Genomic DNA, 14,175 nt, shown 5'->3' with positions numbered 1-14,175 from the left:
TAAAATGTAATGTGAATATAGCCTTGGCAGTACTAAACAAAACATGGTAAGAACTTAAAGGAATTCTCCAGTAAAAAGTTATCACCTATCCAAACTTGCTGATTAGTGGGTGACCACCATTGGGATCCGTGCCGACCGGCAGAATAGGGATTTCTCATCTCCATTAAAGTGGGGTGAAAGTGAACGTGCGACAGCTGCGCCATTCATTCTCTATGGGGCTGCCGAGCACTTTGCTTGGTGTTTCCCAGAAGCTCCATAGAGAATGAATGGTGCAGTGGTTGGGCAGCCGATCCACCATTCCATATTGTAAGGGGTATAAAAGATCAACGTGGATCCCACTGGTGGCTCACCCACTGTCACCAGACAAAATTGTTTTTTGTTAAAGATGCGTTTGCACTGGTCGATTATTGAGAAAGAGCGTTCCTAGGAATACTCATTTACCAAGAATTGGATGGTGTAAACCGGCTGCCGATCACCAACGAAAGAGCAAGATACTCCACGTTACTGATTGTTCTGAGGGCATGGCAACGCTGTCAGCTTATCTAATGAGGGTATTAACAGTCAACCATTTTACAAGTATCAGTGCACAACCAATAATGAAAGGCTCGCACCAACTACCCAATAGGGGAGGTGCAAAAACAAATAAAACAGGTAAGTGCTAATCTACTATATAATTGTCTAAGGGTCACTTCCGTCTTTCTGTAATTCTGTCTGTCTGTCACGGATATTCATTGGTCACGGCCTCTGTCTGTCATGGAATCCAAGTCGCTGATTGGTCGTGGCAAAACGCCCACGACCAATCAGCGACGCGCACAGTCCGGAAGAAAATGGCCGCTCCTTACTCCCCGCACTCAGTGCCCGGCGCCCTTATACACCCCTCCGGTCACCGCTCACACAGGGTTAATGCCGGCGGTAACGGACCGCGTTATGCCACGGTTAACGCACTCAGTTACCGCCGCTATTAACCCTGTGTGACCAAATTTTTACTATTGACGCAGCCTGTGCAGCGTCAATAGTAAAAACATCTAATGTTAACCCCTTCCCGACCTTTGACGCCACGTAGGCGTCATGAAAGTCGGTGCCAATCCGACCTGTGACGCCTATGTGGCGTCATGGAATGATCGCGTCCCTGCAGATCGGGTGAAAGGGTTAACTCCAATTTCACCCGATCTGCAGGGACAGGGGGAGTGGTACTACAGCCCAGGGGGGGGGGGGGGGGGTGGCTTCACCCCCCCGTGGCTACGATCGCTCTGATTGGCTGTTGAAAGTGAAACAGCCAATCAGAGCGATTTGTAATATTTCACTAAGAAAACTGGTGAAATATTACAATCCAGCCATGGCCGATGCTGCAATATCATCGGCCATGGCTGGAAACACTGGTCTGCACCCCCCCACCAACACCGATCGCCTCCCCAGTCCTCCGATCTGTCCGGTAGTCTCCTCCGTCATCCTGTCCGCTCCCCCCGTGCTCCGATCCCACCCCCGTGCTCCGATCCCCCTCCCCCGTGCTCCGATCCCCCCCCCCCCCCCCGTGCTCCGATCCCCCCCCCCCGTGCTCCGATCCCCCCCCCCCGTGCTCCGATCCCCCCCCCCCTAATACTTACAGAGCTTCCCGGTGTCCGTCCGTCTTCTCCACGGGCGCCGCCATCCTCCAAAATGGCGGGCGCATGCGCAGTGCGCCCGCCGAATCTGCCGGCCGGCAGATTCGTTCCAGCTACATTTTGATCACTGTGATAAAACCTATCACAGTGATGAAAATAAAAAAATAAAAATAGTAAATTACCCCCCCCCCCCCCTTTATCACCCCCCATACGTAGGGACAATAATAAAATAAAGAAAATATTTTTTTTTTCCACTAGGGTTAGAACTAGGGGTAGGGTTAGGGGTAGAGTTAGGGTTAGAGTTAGTGTTAGGGGTAGGGTTAGGGTTAGAACTAGGGTTAGCGTTAGAATTAGGCTATGTGCACACGGTGCGGATTTGGCTGCGGATCCGCAGCGGATTGGCCGCTGCGGATTCGTAGCAGTGTTCCATCAGGTTTACAGTACCATCCACTGTGCCCATGGTGCGGAAAATACATGTTAATTCTTTGTGCGGATTCCGCAGCGTTTTACACCTGTTCCTCAATAGGAATCCGCAGGTGAAATCTGCATAAAAACACTGGAAATCCGTGGTAAATCCGCAGGTAAAACACAGTGCCTTTTACCTGCGGATTTTTCAAAAATGGTGCGGAAAAATCTCACACGAATCCGCAACGTGGGCACATAGCCTTAGGGTTGGAATTAGGGCTAGGGTTGGAAATAGGGTTAAGAATAGGCTTGTCGTTAGGGTTATGGTTAGGGGTGTGTTGGGGTTAAAGTTGGGGTTAGGGTTGGGGTTAGGATTAGGGTTGGGATTAGGGTTGGGGTTAGGAGTGTGTTGGGGTTAGGGTTGTGATTAGGGTTATGGCTAGAGTTGGGATTAGGGTTAGGGGTGTGTTGGGGTTAGTGTTGGAGTTAGAATTGAGGGGTTTCCACTGTATAGGCACATCAGGGGTCAATGGCGCCACCATTGATTCCAGCCAATCTTGCGTTCAAAAAGTCAAATGGTGCTCCCTCCCTTCCGAGCCCTGACGTGCGCCCAAACAGTGGTTTACCCCCACATATGGGGTATCAGTGTACTCAGGACAAACTGGGCAACAACTATCGGGGTCCAATTTCTCCTGTTACCCTTGTGAAAATAAAAAATTGCTTGCTAAAACATCAGTTTTGAGGAAAGAAAAATGATTTTTTATTTTCACGGCTCTGCGTTGTAAACTTCTGTGAAGCACTTGGGGGTTCAAAGTGCTCACTACACATCTAGATAAGTTCCTTGGGGGGTCTAGTTTCCAAAATGGGGTCACTTGTGGAGAGTTTCTACTGTTTAGGCACATCAGGGGCTCTGCAAAAGCAACTTGACGCCCGCAGAGCAATCCATCAAAGTCTGCATTTTAAAACTCCACTACTTCTCTTCCGAACCCCGACGTGTGCCCAAACAGTGGTTTACCCCCACATATGGGGTATCAGCGTACTCAGGAGAAACTGGACAACAACTTTTGGGGTCCAATTTCTCCTGTTACCCTTGGGAAAATAAAAAATTGTGGGCTAAAAAAATCATTTTTGAGAAAAGAAAAATGATTTTTTATTTTCATGGCTCTGCGTTATAAACTTCTGTGAAGCACTTGGGGGTTCAAAGTGCTCACCACACATCTAGATTAGTTCCTTGGGAGGTCTAGTTTCCAAAATGGGGTCACTTGTGGGGGAGCTCCAATGTTTAGGCACACAGGGGCTCTCCAAACGCGACATGGTGTCCGCTAACTATTGGAGCTAATTTTCCATTCAAAAAGTCAAATGGCGCGCCTTCCCTTCCGAGCCTTGCCGTGCACCCAAACAGTGGTATACCCCCACATATGAGTTATCGGCGTACTCAGTAGAAATTGCCCAACAAATTTTAGGATCCATTTTATCCTGTTGCCCATGTGAAAATGAAAAAAATTGAGGCTAAAAGAATTTTTTGTGAAAAAAAAAAGTACTTTTTCATTTTTACGGATCAATTTGTGAAGCACCTGAGGGTTTAAAGTGCTCACTATGCTTCTAGATAAGTTCCTTGGGGGGTCTAGTTTCCAAAATGGGGTCACTTGTGGGGGAGCTCCAATGTTTAGGCACACGGGGGCTTTCCAAACGCAACATGGTGTCCGCTAAAGATTGGAGCCAATTTTTCATTCAAAAAGTCAAACGGCGCTCCTTCCCTTCCGAGCCCTTGCGTGCACCCAAACAGTGGTTTATCCCCACATATGAGGTATCAGCGTACTCAGGACAAATTGGACAACAACGTTCGTGGTCCAGTTTCTCCTTTTACCCTTGGGAAAATAAAAAAAATTGTTGCTAAAAGATCATTTTTGTGACTAAAAAGTTAAATGTTCATTTTTTCCTTCCATGTTGCTTCTGCTGCTGGGAAACACCTGAAGGGTTAATAAACTTCTTGAATGTGGTTTTGAGCACCTTGAGGGGTGCAGTTTTTAGAATGGTGTCACTTTTGGGTATTTTCAGCCATATAGAACCCTCAAACTGACTTCAAATGCGAGGTGGTCCCTAAAAAAAATGGTTTTGTAAATTTTGTTGTAAAAATGAGAAATCACTGGTCAAATTTTAACCCTTGTAACTTCCTAGCAAAAAAAAAAAAAATTTTGTTTCCAAAATTGTGCTGATGTAAAGTAGACATGAGGGAAATGTTATTTATTAACTATTTTGTGTCACATAACTCTCTGGCTTAACAGAATAAAAATTCAAAATATGAAAATTGCGAAATTTTCGCCAAATTTCCATTTTTTCCACAAATAAACTCAGAAATTATCGACCTAAATTTACCACTAACATGAAGCCCAATATGTCATGAAAAAACAAACTCAGAACCGCTAGGATCCGTTGAAGCGTTCCTGAGTTATTACCTCATAAAGGGACACTGGTCAGAATTGCAAAAAACGGCCAGGTCATTAAGGTCAAAATAGGCTGGGTCATGAAGTGGTTAAAAAAAATTTTAAAAATAAAAAATCATTATATACTCACCTTCCGCCGCCTTTCCCGATCCTCGCGATGCTCCGGCCGGTCCACGCAAGCGGCACGTTCCAGTGGCAAGGATGGTCTGGGAGAAGGACCTGCCATGACGTCACGGTCATGTGACCGCGACGTCATCACAGGTCCTGCGCGAGAAAATACCTACCATGACGTCACGGTCATGTGACCGCGACGTCACCACAGGCCCTGCGTGAAGAAGCTGCGGTACCATGGGACAGGCAGGGACAGCGTCAGGAGCAAGTGAGCATTTCATATTCACCTGTCCGCGTTCCATCCGCTGGGCGCCGCTCCGTCTTCCCGTCCTCTTGCAGTGACTGTGCAGGTCAGAGGGCGCGATGACGTATTAGTATGCGCGCCGCCCCCTGTCTGAACAGTCAGTGCGGATAGACGGGACGCTGAGGAGCAGCGACGAGAGGCGAGTATGTGATTTTTTTTTTTATTGCAGCAGCACCAGCATTACATGTGGCACAATGCTGTATAGAGCGTCTATGGGGCCATAATGAACTGCATGGAGCATTATATGGGGCATCTATGGGGCCATAAAGAACTGCATGGAGCATTATATGGGGCCATAACTGCATGGAGCATTATACTACGTGACTGGGCAATAGAGTTCATATATGAAAAAAAAGCACTAAAGCAACCAATCATAAAATATATCTAAATTTTATTCAAAAATATATAAAAGTAACAAACAGAAAAACTCAAAAGGGATGTGACAGATAAGCCAAATATAGGTGGTACCTTAAAATGAGACAGATACCCTCAGGTACATATGCAATCTGATTGCTCCAACAAGTACAAAATGTATATAAGATAAGAAAAAGTGTACTAGAACCAACATATGGTAACCACAGGGGGGCTGTATGCAACAACTGAAAGAGGAGCAATACAATAATTGTCCTCTTGTCCGGTCCGAGGGGTGTCACTCTTTTTGGTCCCGTGCCTCCCTCCTTATTGAGATGCCGCTCTCCTTCTCGTCTTATGTGGATGACACATTCACACAGTCTTCTCGGCATCGCGCTCCTGCGCAGGCGCACTTATCTGCCCTGTTGAGGGCAGAGCCAAGTACTCCAGTGTGCAAGTGCCGGAAAAGGTCAAAGAGCCCCGACTCAAAAGGGCAGATAAGTATGCCTGCGCAGGAGCACGATGCCGAGAAGACTGTGTGGATGATGAAGGGACGCGTCATCCACATGAAGCAAGCAGGAGGGTGGCATCGCAAGAAGAAGGGAGGCGTTGGACAAGACCGCCCCGCAGAGGAGTATAATAAAAGTTATTTTTCTTCTCTTGCAGGTTGGGGGCTTATACACAGCATTATAGAATGCTGTATACCAGTCCTGAAAGGTGATGGCCGTATCTTTTATCGGCCAAAATTGCTGACAGATTCCCTTTAACCCCTTCATGACCCAGCCTATTTTGACCTTAATGACCTGGCCGTTTTTTGCAATTCTGACCAGTGTCCCTTTATGAGGTAATAACTCAGGAACGCTTCAAAGGATCCTAGCGGTTCTGAGTTTGTTTTTTCATGACATTGGGCTTAATGTTAGCTGTAAATTTAGGTCGATAATTTTTGCGTTTATTTGTGAAAAAAAATGGAAATTTGGTGAAAAATTTTGAAAATTTCGCAATTTTCAAATTTTGAATTTTTATTCTGTTAAACGAGAGAGTTATGTGACACAAAATAGTTAATAAATAACATCACCCACATGTCTACTTTACATCAGCACAATTTTGGAGACATTTTTTTTTGCTAGGAAGTTATAAAGGGTTAAAATTTGACCAGCCATTTCTCATTTTTACAATGAAATTTACAAAAACATTTTTTTTTTTTTTTTTTTTTTTAAGGACCATCTCACATTTGAAGTCAGTTTGAGGTTCTAGATGGCTGAAAATACCCAAAAGTGTCACCATTCTAAAAACTGCACCCCTCAAGGTGCTCACAACCACATTCAAAAAGTTTATTAACCCTTCGGGTGCTTCACAGCAGCAGAAGCAACATGGAAAGAAAAAAAATGAACATTTAACTTTTTAGTGACAAAAAGGATCTTTTAGCAACAATTTTTTTATTTTCCTAAGGGTAAAAAGAGAAACTGGACCACGAACGTTATTGTACAATTTGTCCTGAATACGTCGATACCCCATATGGGGGGGGGGGGGGGTGCGGGGGAACCACTGTTTGGGCGCACGTCAGGGCTCGGAAGGGAGGCAGCACCATTTGACTTTTTGAACGCAAGATTGGCTGGAATCAATGGTGGCGCCATGTTGCGTTTGGAGACCCCTGATGTGCCTAAACAGTGGAAACCCCTCAATTCTAACACCCACACTGACCCCAACACACCCCTAATCCCAACTCTAGCCATAACCCTAATCACAACCCTAACCCCAACACACCCCTAACCACAACCCTAACATACCCCTAACCCTAATCCCAACCCTAACCCTAATCCCAACCCTAACCTCAACACACCCCTAACCCTAATCCCAACCCTAGCCCTAATTCCAACCCTAACCCTAAGTCTATGTGCCCACGTTGCGGATTCGTGTGAGATTTTTCCACACCATTTTTGAAAAATCCGCAGGTAAAATGCACTGCGTTTTACCTGCGGATTTACCGCGGATTTCCAGTGTTTTTTGTGCGGATTTCACCTACAGATTCCTATTGAGGAACAGGTGTAAAACGCTGAGGAATCCGCTCAAAAAATTGACATGCTGCGGAAAATACAATGCAGCGTTTCCGCGATGTATTTTCCGCACCATGGGCACAGCGGATTTGGTTTTCCATAGGTTTACATGGTACTGTAAACCTGATGGAAAACTGCTACGAATCCGCAGCGGCCGATCCGCAGCCAAATCCGCACCGTGTGCACATAGCCTAATTCTAACCCTAACCCTAGTGCTAACCCTAACCCTAGTGCTAACCCTAACCCTAGTTCTAACCTTAACCCTAGTTCTAACCCTAACCCTAGTGGAAAAATTAAAGTAAATATATTTTCTTTATTTTATTATTGTCCCTACCTATGGGGGTGATAAAGGGGGGGGGTTCATTTACTATTTTTATCACAGTGATCAAAATAAAAAAAACTATCACCGTGATCAAAATGTACCTGGAACGAATCGGTCGGCATTTTGGAAGATGGCGGCACCCATGGAGCAGACGGACGGACACCGGGAGGCTCGGTAAGTATGAGGGGGGGGGGGGGGGGGGGGGAAATCGGAGCACGGGGGGGTGGGATCAGAGCACGGGGGGAGTGGACAGGCGGACGGAGGGGAGCGGCGCACAGGACGGAGGACTGGGGAGGCGATCGGTGGCGGTGCCGATGATATTGCAGCATAAGCCATGGCTGGATTGTAATATTTCACCAGTTTTCATAGTGAAATATTACAAATCGCTCTGATTGGCTGTTAAAAGTGAAACAGCCAATCAGAGCGATCGTAGCCACGGGGGGTGAAGCCACCCCCCCGGGCTGAAGTACCACTCCCCCTGTCTCGACAGATCGGGTGAAATTGAAGTTAACCCTTTCACCCGATCTGCAGGGACGCAATCCCTCCATGACGCCACATAGGCGTCACAGGTCGGATTGGCACAGACTTTCATGACGCCTACGTGACGTCATAGGTCGGGAAGGGGTTAAGCCCTTAAAGGGAACCTGTCACCCCCTGTGGCGTTTGTAACTAAAAGAGCAACCTTGTGCAGCAGTAATGCTGCTTTCTGACAAGGTGGCTCTTAGTTCGGGTCCCTGGCACTGCTGAAAGAATTGTTTCTTGCCAGCTTACGTATTGAGACCCCAATATTAACTAATACCTTGCATACATTGATATGTTTTTTTTTTTTTGCACTTTATCTAGCAGGGTGCAGTCGGACCAAGATGGCTCTGTAAACTGTAGGCCTCTGTTCGCACAGCATGCATTTTGTAGCACTGGGCGGCCCGCCTGTATGTGCGTTAGTAATAGGCTGTAAACCAGATGCACTGCATTGCCTGTGTGAACAATGCCACATACAGACTAGTATCTCTTATCTTTTTGTGCACGAATGCCAAACAGCCAACACTGAATTGAAAGTGGCTGTTTCATCGGTATTTTTTGTACCTGTGTTTTTGCCATCATTAATCGGGTCCGCTGCGGCCTGTTGCATTTGTTTGGAGGCTTCAGCAGGTAATCATCTCTGCTTTTTTCTCTGTGACTAAGCTCAAAAGCAGGGAATCCTTACCAATAATAAACCACGGTGAGCCTATGCATATGTCTATACACATGAATACATATGAATTAAGAATGCCTATTTAAAGTGCATAGGTTATGAAGTGCTAAAGTCTAAATGATTTGCTAATTCATGTAATTAAATGCTGAATGAGAACTTGCATGTGCAGGTTATCCTGCTGCCCCATAACCACCCGCTCTGCACATGCAAGTTCTCATTCTGCATTTAATTACATGATTTAGCAAATCATTTCTACTGGAATTTCTACTGAGTACCCACATACCCCATTTGTGCTCAGAAACTATTGTTTGGGCACACGGCAGAGCTTAGAAAGTGGGGAACACCATTTGATTTTTGGAGAGCAAAAATGGTCTGGAATAGATTGGTGGCTCTCCATATGTGACACAAGGTTCCAGCACAGCAGAAGCCCCCACAAATTACCCAATTTTGGAAACTGCACGTCAAAGAATTCCTCTAGGTGTGCAGTGAACATTTTAAATCCACAAGAATTTCACAGTATTGTATAACATTGGGCTGTGAAACTTTTTAGGCACAGAAACCTCAGAAAGGAATATGCACCATATCGGAGTGCAGATTTGCCTGGGATGGTTTGAAGGTTCCAAGTCACATTGGCAGAGCCCCTGAGGTATCAGGACAGCAGGATCCCCCATAAGTGACCCCATTTTACAAACTACACCTCTAATCAAATCATCTAGGGGTGCAGTAAGCATATTGACACCACAGGTGTTTCACAAAATGTTATACCATTGAGCAGTGAAGAAATTACATTTTTAAAACTATAATGTTTTAACCCTCGATTTTACATTTACATTGTGTAAAAAAATTATGTGGTCAGTTTTACCAATGTCTCTTGAACCTGGCAATACCCCATATGTGGATGTACAGTACTGTTTGGCCACACAGACTTGAGAGGGAAGAAGAATTTTACTCTTGGAGAACAAATTTTCATTAGATTAGTTTGTGGACTCCATATACAGAGCCCTTAAGTGCCACCAGTAATGTGGATGCCTCCTATATATCTGTTAACAGATTATGAACCTGAGTGAGGATTTGTTTTTTGTGGGTTTAGTAGATGCTTTTATTGGTGGCATTTTGGGGTACAGAACATTTTGGATAACATGTATCCTGTGCTCTACACTGAGCACTTACATGAAGGTCTCCCATCTAAATCTACAAAATACGTGATTCGGATGAAATGCAAGAGGTATCCATTCACTAATGAGGCAATAGAGTAAGGCCGGCGTCACACTGGCGAGTTTTACGGACGTAAGAGCGCAGAAACTACGTCCGTAAAACTCGCATTACATACGGCACAATTATTCTCAATGGGGCTGCTCCTATTAGCCGTATATTACGGTTCAGTATTATACGGCTTTCTACGGCCGTACAAAATCGCAGCATGCTGCGTTTGTCAGCGTATTGCGCAAATAATACGCCAATGAAAGTCTATGGGGGCGAGAAAAATATGGATTCCACACGGACCAGCAGTGTGACTTGCGAGAAATACGCAGCGGTGTTAGTGAAAAGTCGGTAATTCAATTGCCGGCTTTTTCCTTCTCCTTCACAAACCCGACATGATATGAGACATGGTTTACATACAGTAAACCATCTCATATCCCCATTTTTTTTGCATATTCCACACTACTAATGTTAGTAGTGTGTATGCAAAATTTGGGCGCTGTAGCTGCTAAAATAAAGGGTTAAATGGCGGAAAAAATTGGCGTGGGCTCCCGCGCAATTTTCTCCGCCAGAATGGTAAAGCCAGTGACTGAGGGCAGATATTAATAGCCAGGAGAGGGTCCATGGTTATTGGCCCCCCCTGGCTACAAACATCTGCCCCCAGCCACCCCAGAAAAGGCACATCTGGAAGATGCGCCTATTCTGGCACTTGGCCACTCTCTTCCCACTCCCTGTAGCGGTGGGATATGGGGTAATGAAGGGTTAATGCCACCTTGCTATTGGAAGGTGACATTAAGCCAGATTAATAATGGAGAGGCGTCAATTATGTCACCTATCCATTATTAATCCAATTGTAGGAAAGGGTTAAAAAACACACACACACATGATTAAAAAGGATTTTAATGAAATAAACACAGCGGTTGTTGTAATAATTTATTGTTCTCGCAATCCATTTGCAGACCCTCGCTTGGAAAAATAATAAACGCACAAGATACATACCTTCTGGTGAACCGTCTCGTCCCACGAGGTAATCCATCTGAAGGGGTTAACTAATATTACAGGCAGGAGCCCTGCAAATGCAGCGGTGCTCCGTGCCTGTAATCCCCGGCGAATGAATGAAATGTAGGTCATTGACCTACATTTCCTTCAGTCGCGGTGATGCGCCCCCTGGTGGATGTCCTCATATGACCTGGAGCGTGGGAAAAAGTTCCCAGGCTGCAGTTCATGAGAACATCCAGCAGGGGCGCATCACCGCGACTCAATGTAAGTACAGATCCAGCTTTCCTTTCAGCACCCGGGGATTACAGGCACGAGCGAGTGGTTTATCGCAGCTCTGCCTGTAATATTAGTTAACCCCTTCAGATGGATTACTTCGTGGGACGTGATCTGACATCAGAAGGTATGTATATTGTGCGTTAATTATTTTGCCAAGTGAGGGCCTGCAAATGGATTGCGAGAACAATAAATTATTACAACAACCGCTGTGTTTATTTCATTAAAATCTTTTTAATTGTGTGTGTGTGTGTGTGTGTGTGTGTGTGTGTGTGTGTGTGTGTGTGTGTGTGTGTGTGTGTGTGTGTTTTTTAACCCTTTCCTACAATTGGATTAATAATGGATAGGTGACATAATTGACGCCTCTCCATTATTAATCTGGCTTAGGGTACGTTCACACAGGACTTTTTTGCTGCTTTTTTTTGCTGCTTTTTTTTATGCTAATTTAGGTGCGTTTTTTTGGTGCGTTTTTGGTGCGTTTTTTGGGTACGTTCACACAGGACTTTTTTGCTGCAGATTTTTGCTGCAGATTTTTGCTGCTTTTTTTATGCCAATTTTCAGCTGCTAGGACACCTCATAATGGCTCTTTACACCTTACTACCAGGAACTCCCTCACAATAGATCACAATCAGGACACCTTACAATGGCTCTTCACACCTCACAATGGCTCACAATGGCTCTTCACACCTCACTACCAGGAACTCCCTCACAATAGATCACAATCAGGACACCTCACAATGGCTCTTCACACCTCACAATGGCTCACAATGGCTCTTCACACCTCACTACCAGGAACTCCCTCACAATAGATCACAAACAGGACACCTCACAATGGCTCACAATGGCTCTTCACACCTCACTAACCACACCCCTAAGCTCTTGGCTGTGAGATCCCTTCCTGCTGGCCATGATTTTCTGCACAAAAAAAGCAGCAAATAATGCTACATGCGTTTTTTCAGCGTTTTTGCAGCGTTTTTTTCATCACCCATTCAAGTCAATGGGTGAAAAAACGCTGCAAAAACGCAGCAAAAACGCTGAAAGAAGTGACATGCCCTATGTCCAAAAAAAGCAGCAAAGCAGAAAAAACTGATCAAACAAAAAACCAACGTGTGTGCATGAGATTTCTGAAATCTCATAGGCTTTACTGGTACTGTAAAAAGCAGCTGAAAATTAGCATAAAAAAAAGCAGCAAAAAAAAGCAGCAAAAAAGTCCTGTGTGAACGTACCCTTAATGTCACCTTCCAATAGCAAGGTGGCATTAACCCTTCATTACCCCATATCCCACCGCTACAGGGAGTGGGAAGAGAGTGGCCAAGTGCCAGAATTGGCGCATCTTCCAGATGTGCCTTTTCTGGGGTGGCTGGGGGCAGATGTTTTTAGCCACGGGGGGGCCAATAACCATGGACCCTCTCCTGCCTATTAATATCTGCCCTCAGTCACTGGCTTTACCATTCTGGCGGAGAAAATTGCGCGGGAGCCCACGCCAATTTTTTCCGCGATTTAACCCTTTATTTTAGCAGCTACAGCGCTGAAATTTTGCACATACACACTACTAACATTAGTAGTGTGGAATATGCAAAAAAAAAGGGGATATGAGATGGTTTACTGTATGTAAACCATGTCTCATATCCTGTCGGGTTTGTGCAGGAGAAATGAAAAGCCGGCAATTGAATTACCGGCTGTTCACAGATATCGCGCTGAATGAAATATAAATACAGAATATATATATATATATATATATATATATATATATATATATATATATATATATATATATATATATATATATATATGTGTCTCAATGACATATATATATATATACATACTGTATATATGTTTTAATGAACATTTGAGCACATAAATCCATTAGATGTCGGTTTTGCAAGCCTGCGCGAAAATCTCGCAGTACGGATGCCATACGGATTACATACGGAGGATGCCATGCGCAAAATACGCTGACACACCCTGACTACGGATCACTATTTTGGGAACATTTCACCGTATTTCGGCCGTATTACGGCCGTAAAATACGGACCGTATTGTCTTACGCCGAGTGTGACGCCGGCCTTACTTTGTATTCTGTGTGGCTTCTATTTGGCTTTTAAGAAGTGCACAAAACTGTAGCGAACCGCGCTTTTATGCACGCCAAAAAGATGGACACCACCGGATCACAGATCAAACAGTGTCCATAGTGCCTCCATCTGCCTCTTTATAGGGAATCTTCGGTCAGGGGTTCTGTCTGAATCACGTATTTCAGAGATTTGCACAGAAACCCCGGTGTATGTGCTCAGTGTAGAGCGCAGGATAAATGTAAGCAGAGCCTTAGGCTGCCTTCACACTAGCAGTATTTGGTCAGTATTTTACATCAGTATTTGAAAGCCAAAACCAGGAGTGGGTGATAAATGCAGAAGTGGTGCATATGTTTCTGTTATACTTTTCCTCTATTTATTCCACTCCTGGTTTTGGCTTACAAATACTGATGTAAAATACTGACCAAATACTGCTAGTGTGACGGCAGCCTTAGGGTATGTGTCCACGGTCAGTAAACGCTGCTTGTTTGACACTGCGCAGAGCTGCAGCGTCAAACACGCAGCGTCCAGATGTTCCAGCATAGCGGAGGGGATTTTATGAAATCCCGTGTCCACTATGCGTGGAAACACGCATCCGACTTCCCTGCGACTCCGGACATGCTGCGCGTCTTTTCAGATCGCAGCATGTCCGTGCTACCTGCAGCGACGCTGCGTCGCCGCAAGTAATATCACAGGGCGCTATGCGAGGGTGCAATGATCCCGGATGTGTACAGTTAACACATCCGGCATCATTGCGTCCCAGAAAGGGGGCGGGGCTTAGCGCCGAGCGGCTTTGCCGCTCCGGCGATACCGCCGGCCATCCTGAACGTGGACACGTACCCTTACTGTG

General features: G+C 45.3%; 1 protein-coding gene across 3 annotated transcripts in view; it reads right to left on the bottom strand.

Moving 5' to 3' along the window:
- The window catches only part of SPG21 (SPG21 abhydrolase domain containing, maspardin), a 43,255-nt gene that overhangs the window by 8,041 nt on the left and 21,039 nt on the right, over nucleotides 1-14,175 (bottom strand). The gene's annotated exons all lie outside the window — the stretch shown is intronic.

This window comes from Ranitomeya variabilis, chromosome 5 (assembly GCF_051348905.1).
Source record: "Ranitomeya variabilis isolate aRanVar5 chromosome 5, aRanVar5.hap1, whole genome shotgun sequence".
Lineage (NCBI taxonomy): Eukaryota > Metazoa > Chordata > Amphibia > Anura > Dendrobatidae > Ranitomeya > Ranitomeya variabilis.
The sequence above is the reverse complement of the archived record's forward strand: the minus strand, read 5'-3'. Positions and strand labels throughout refer to the sequence as shown.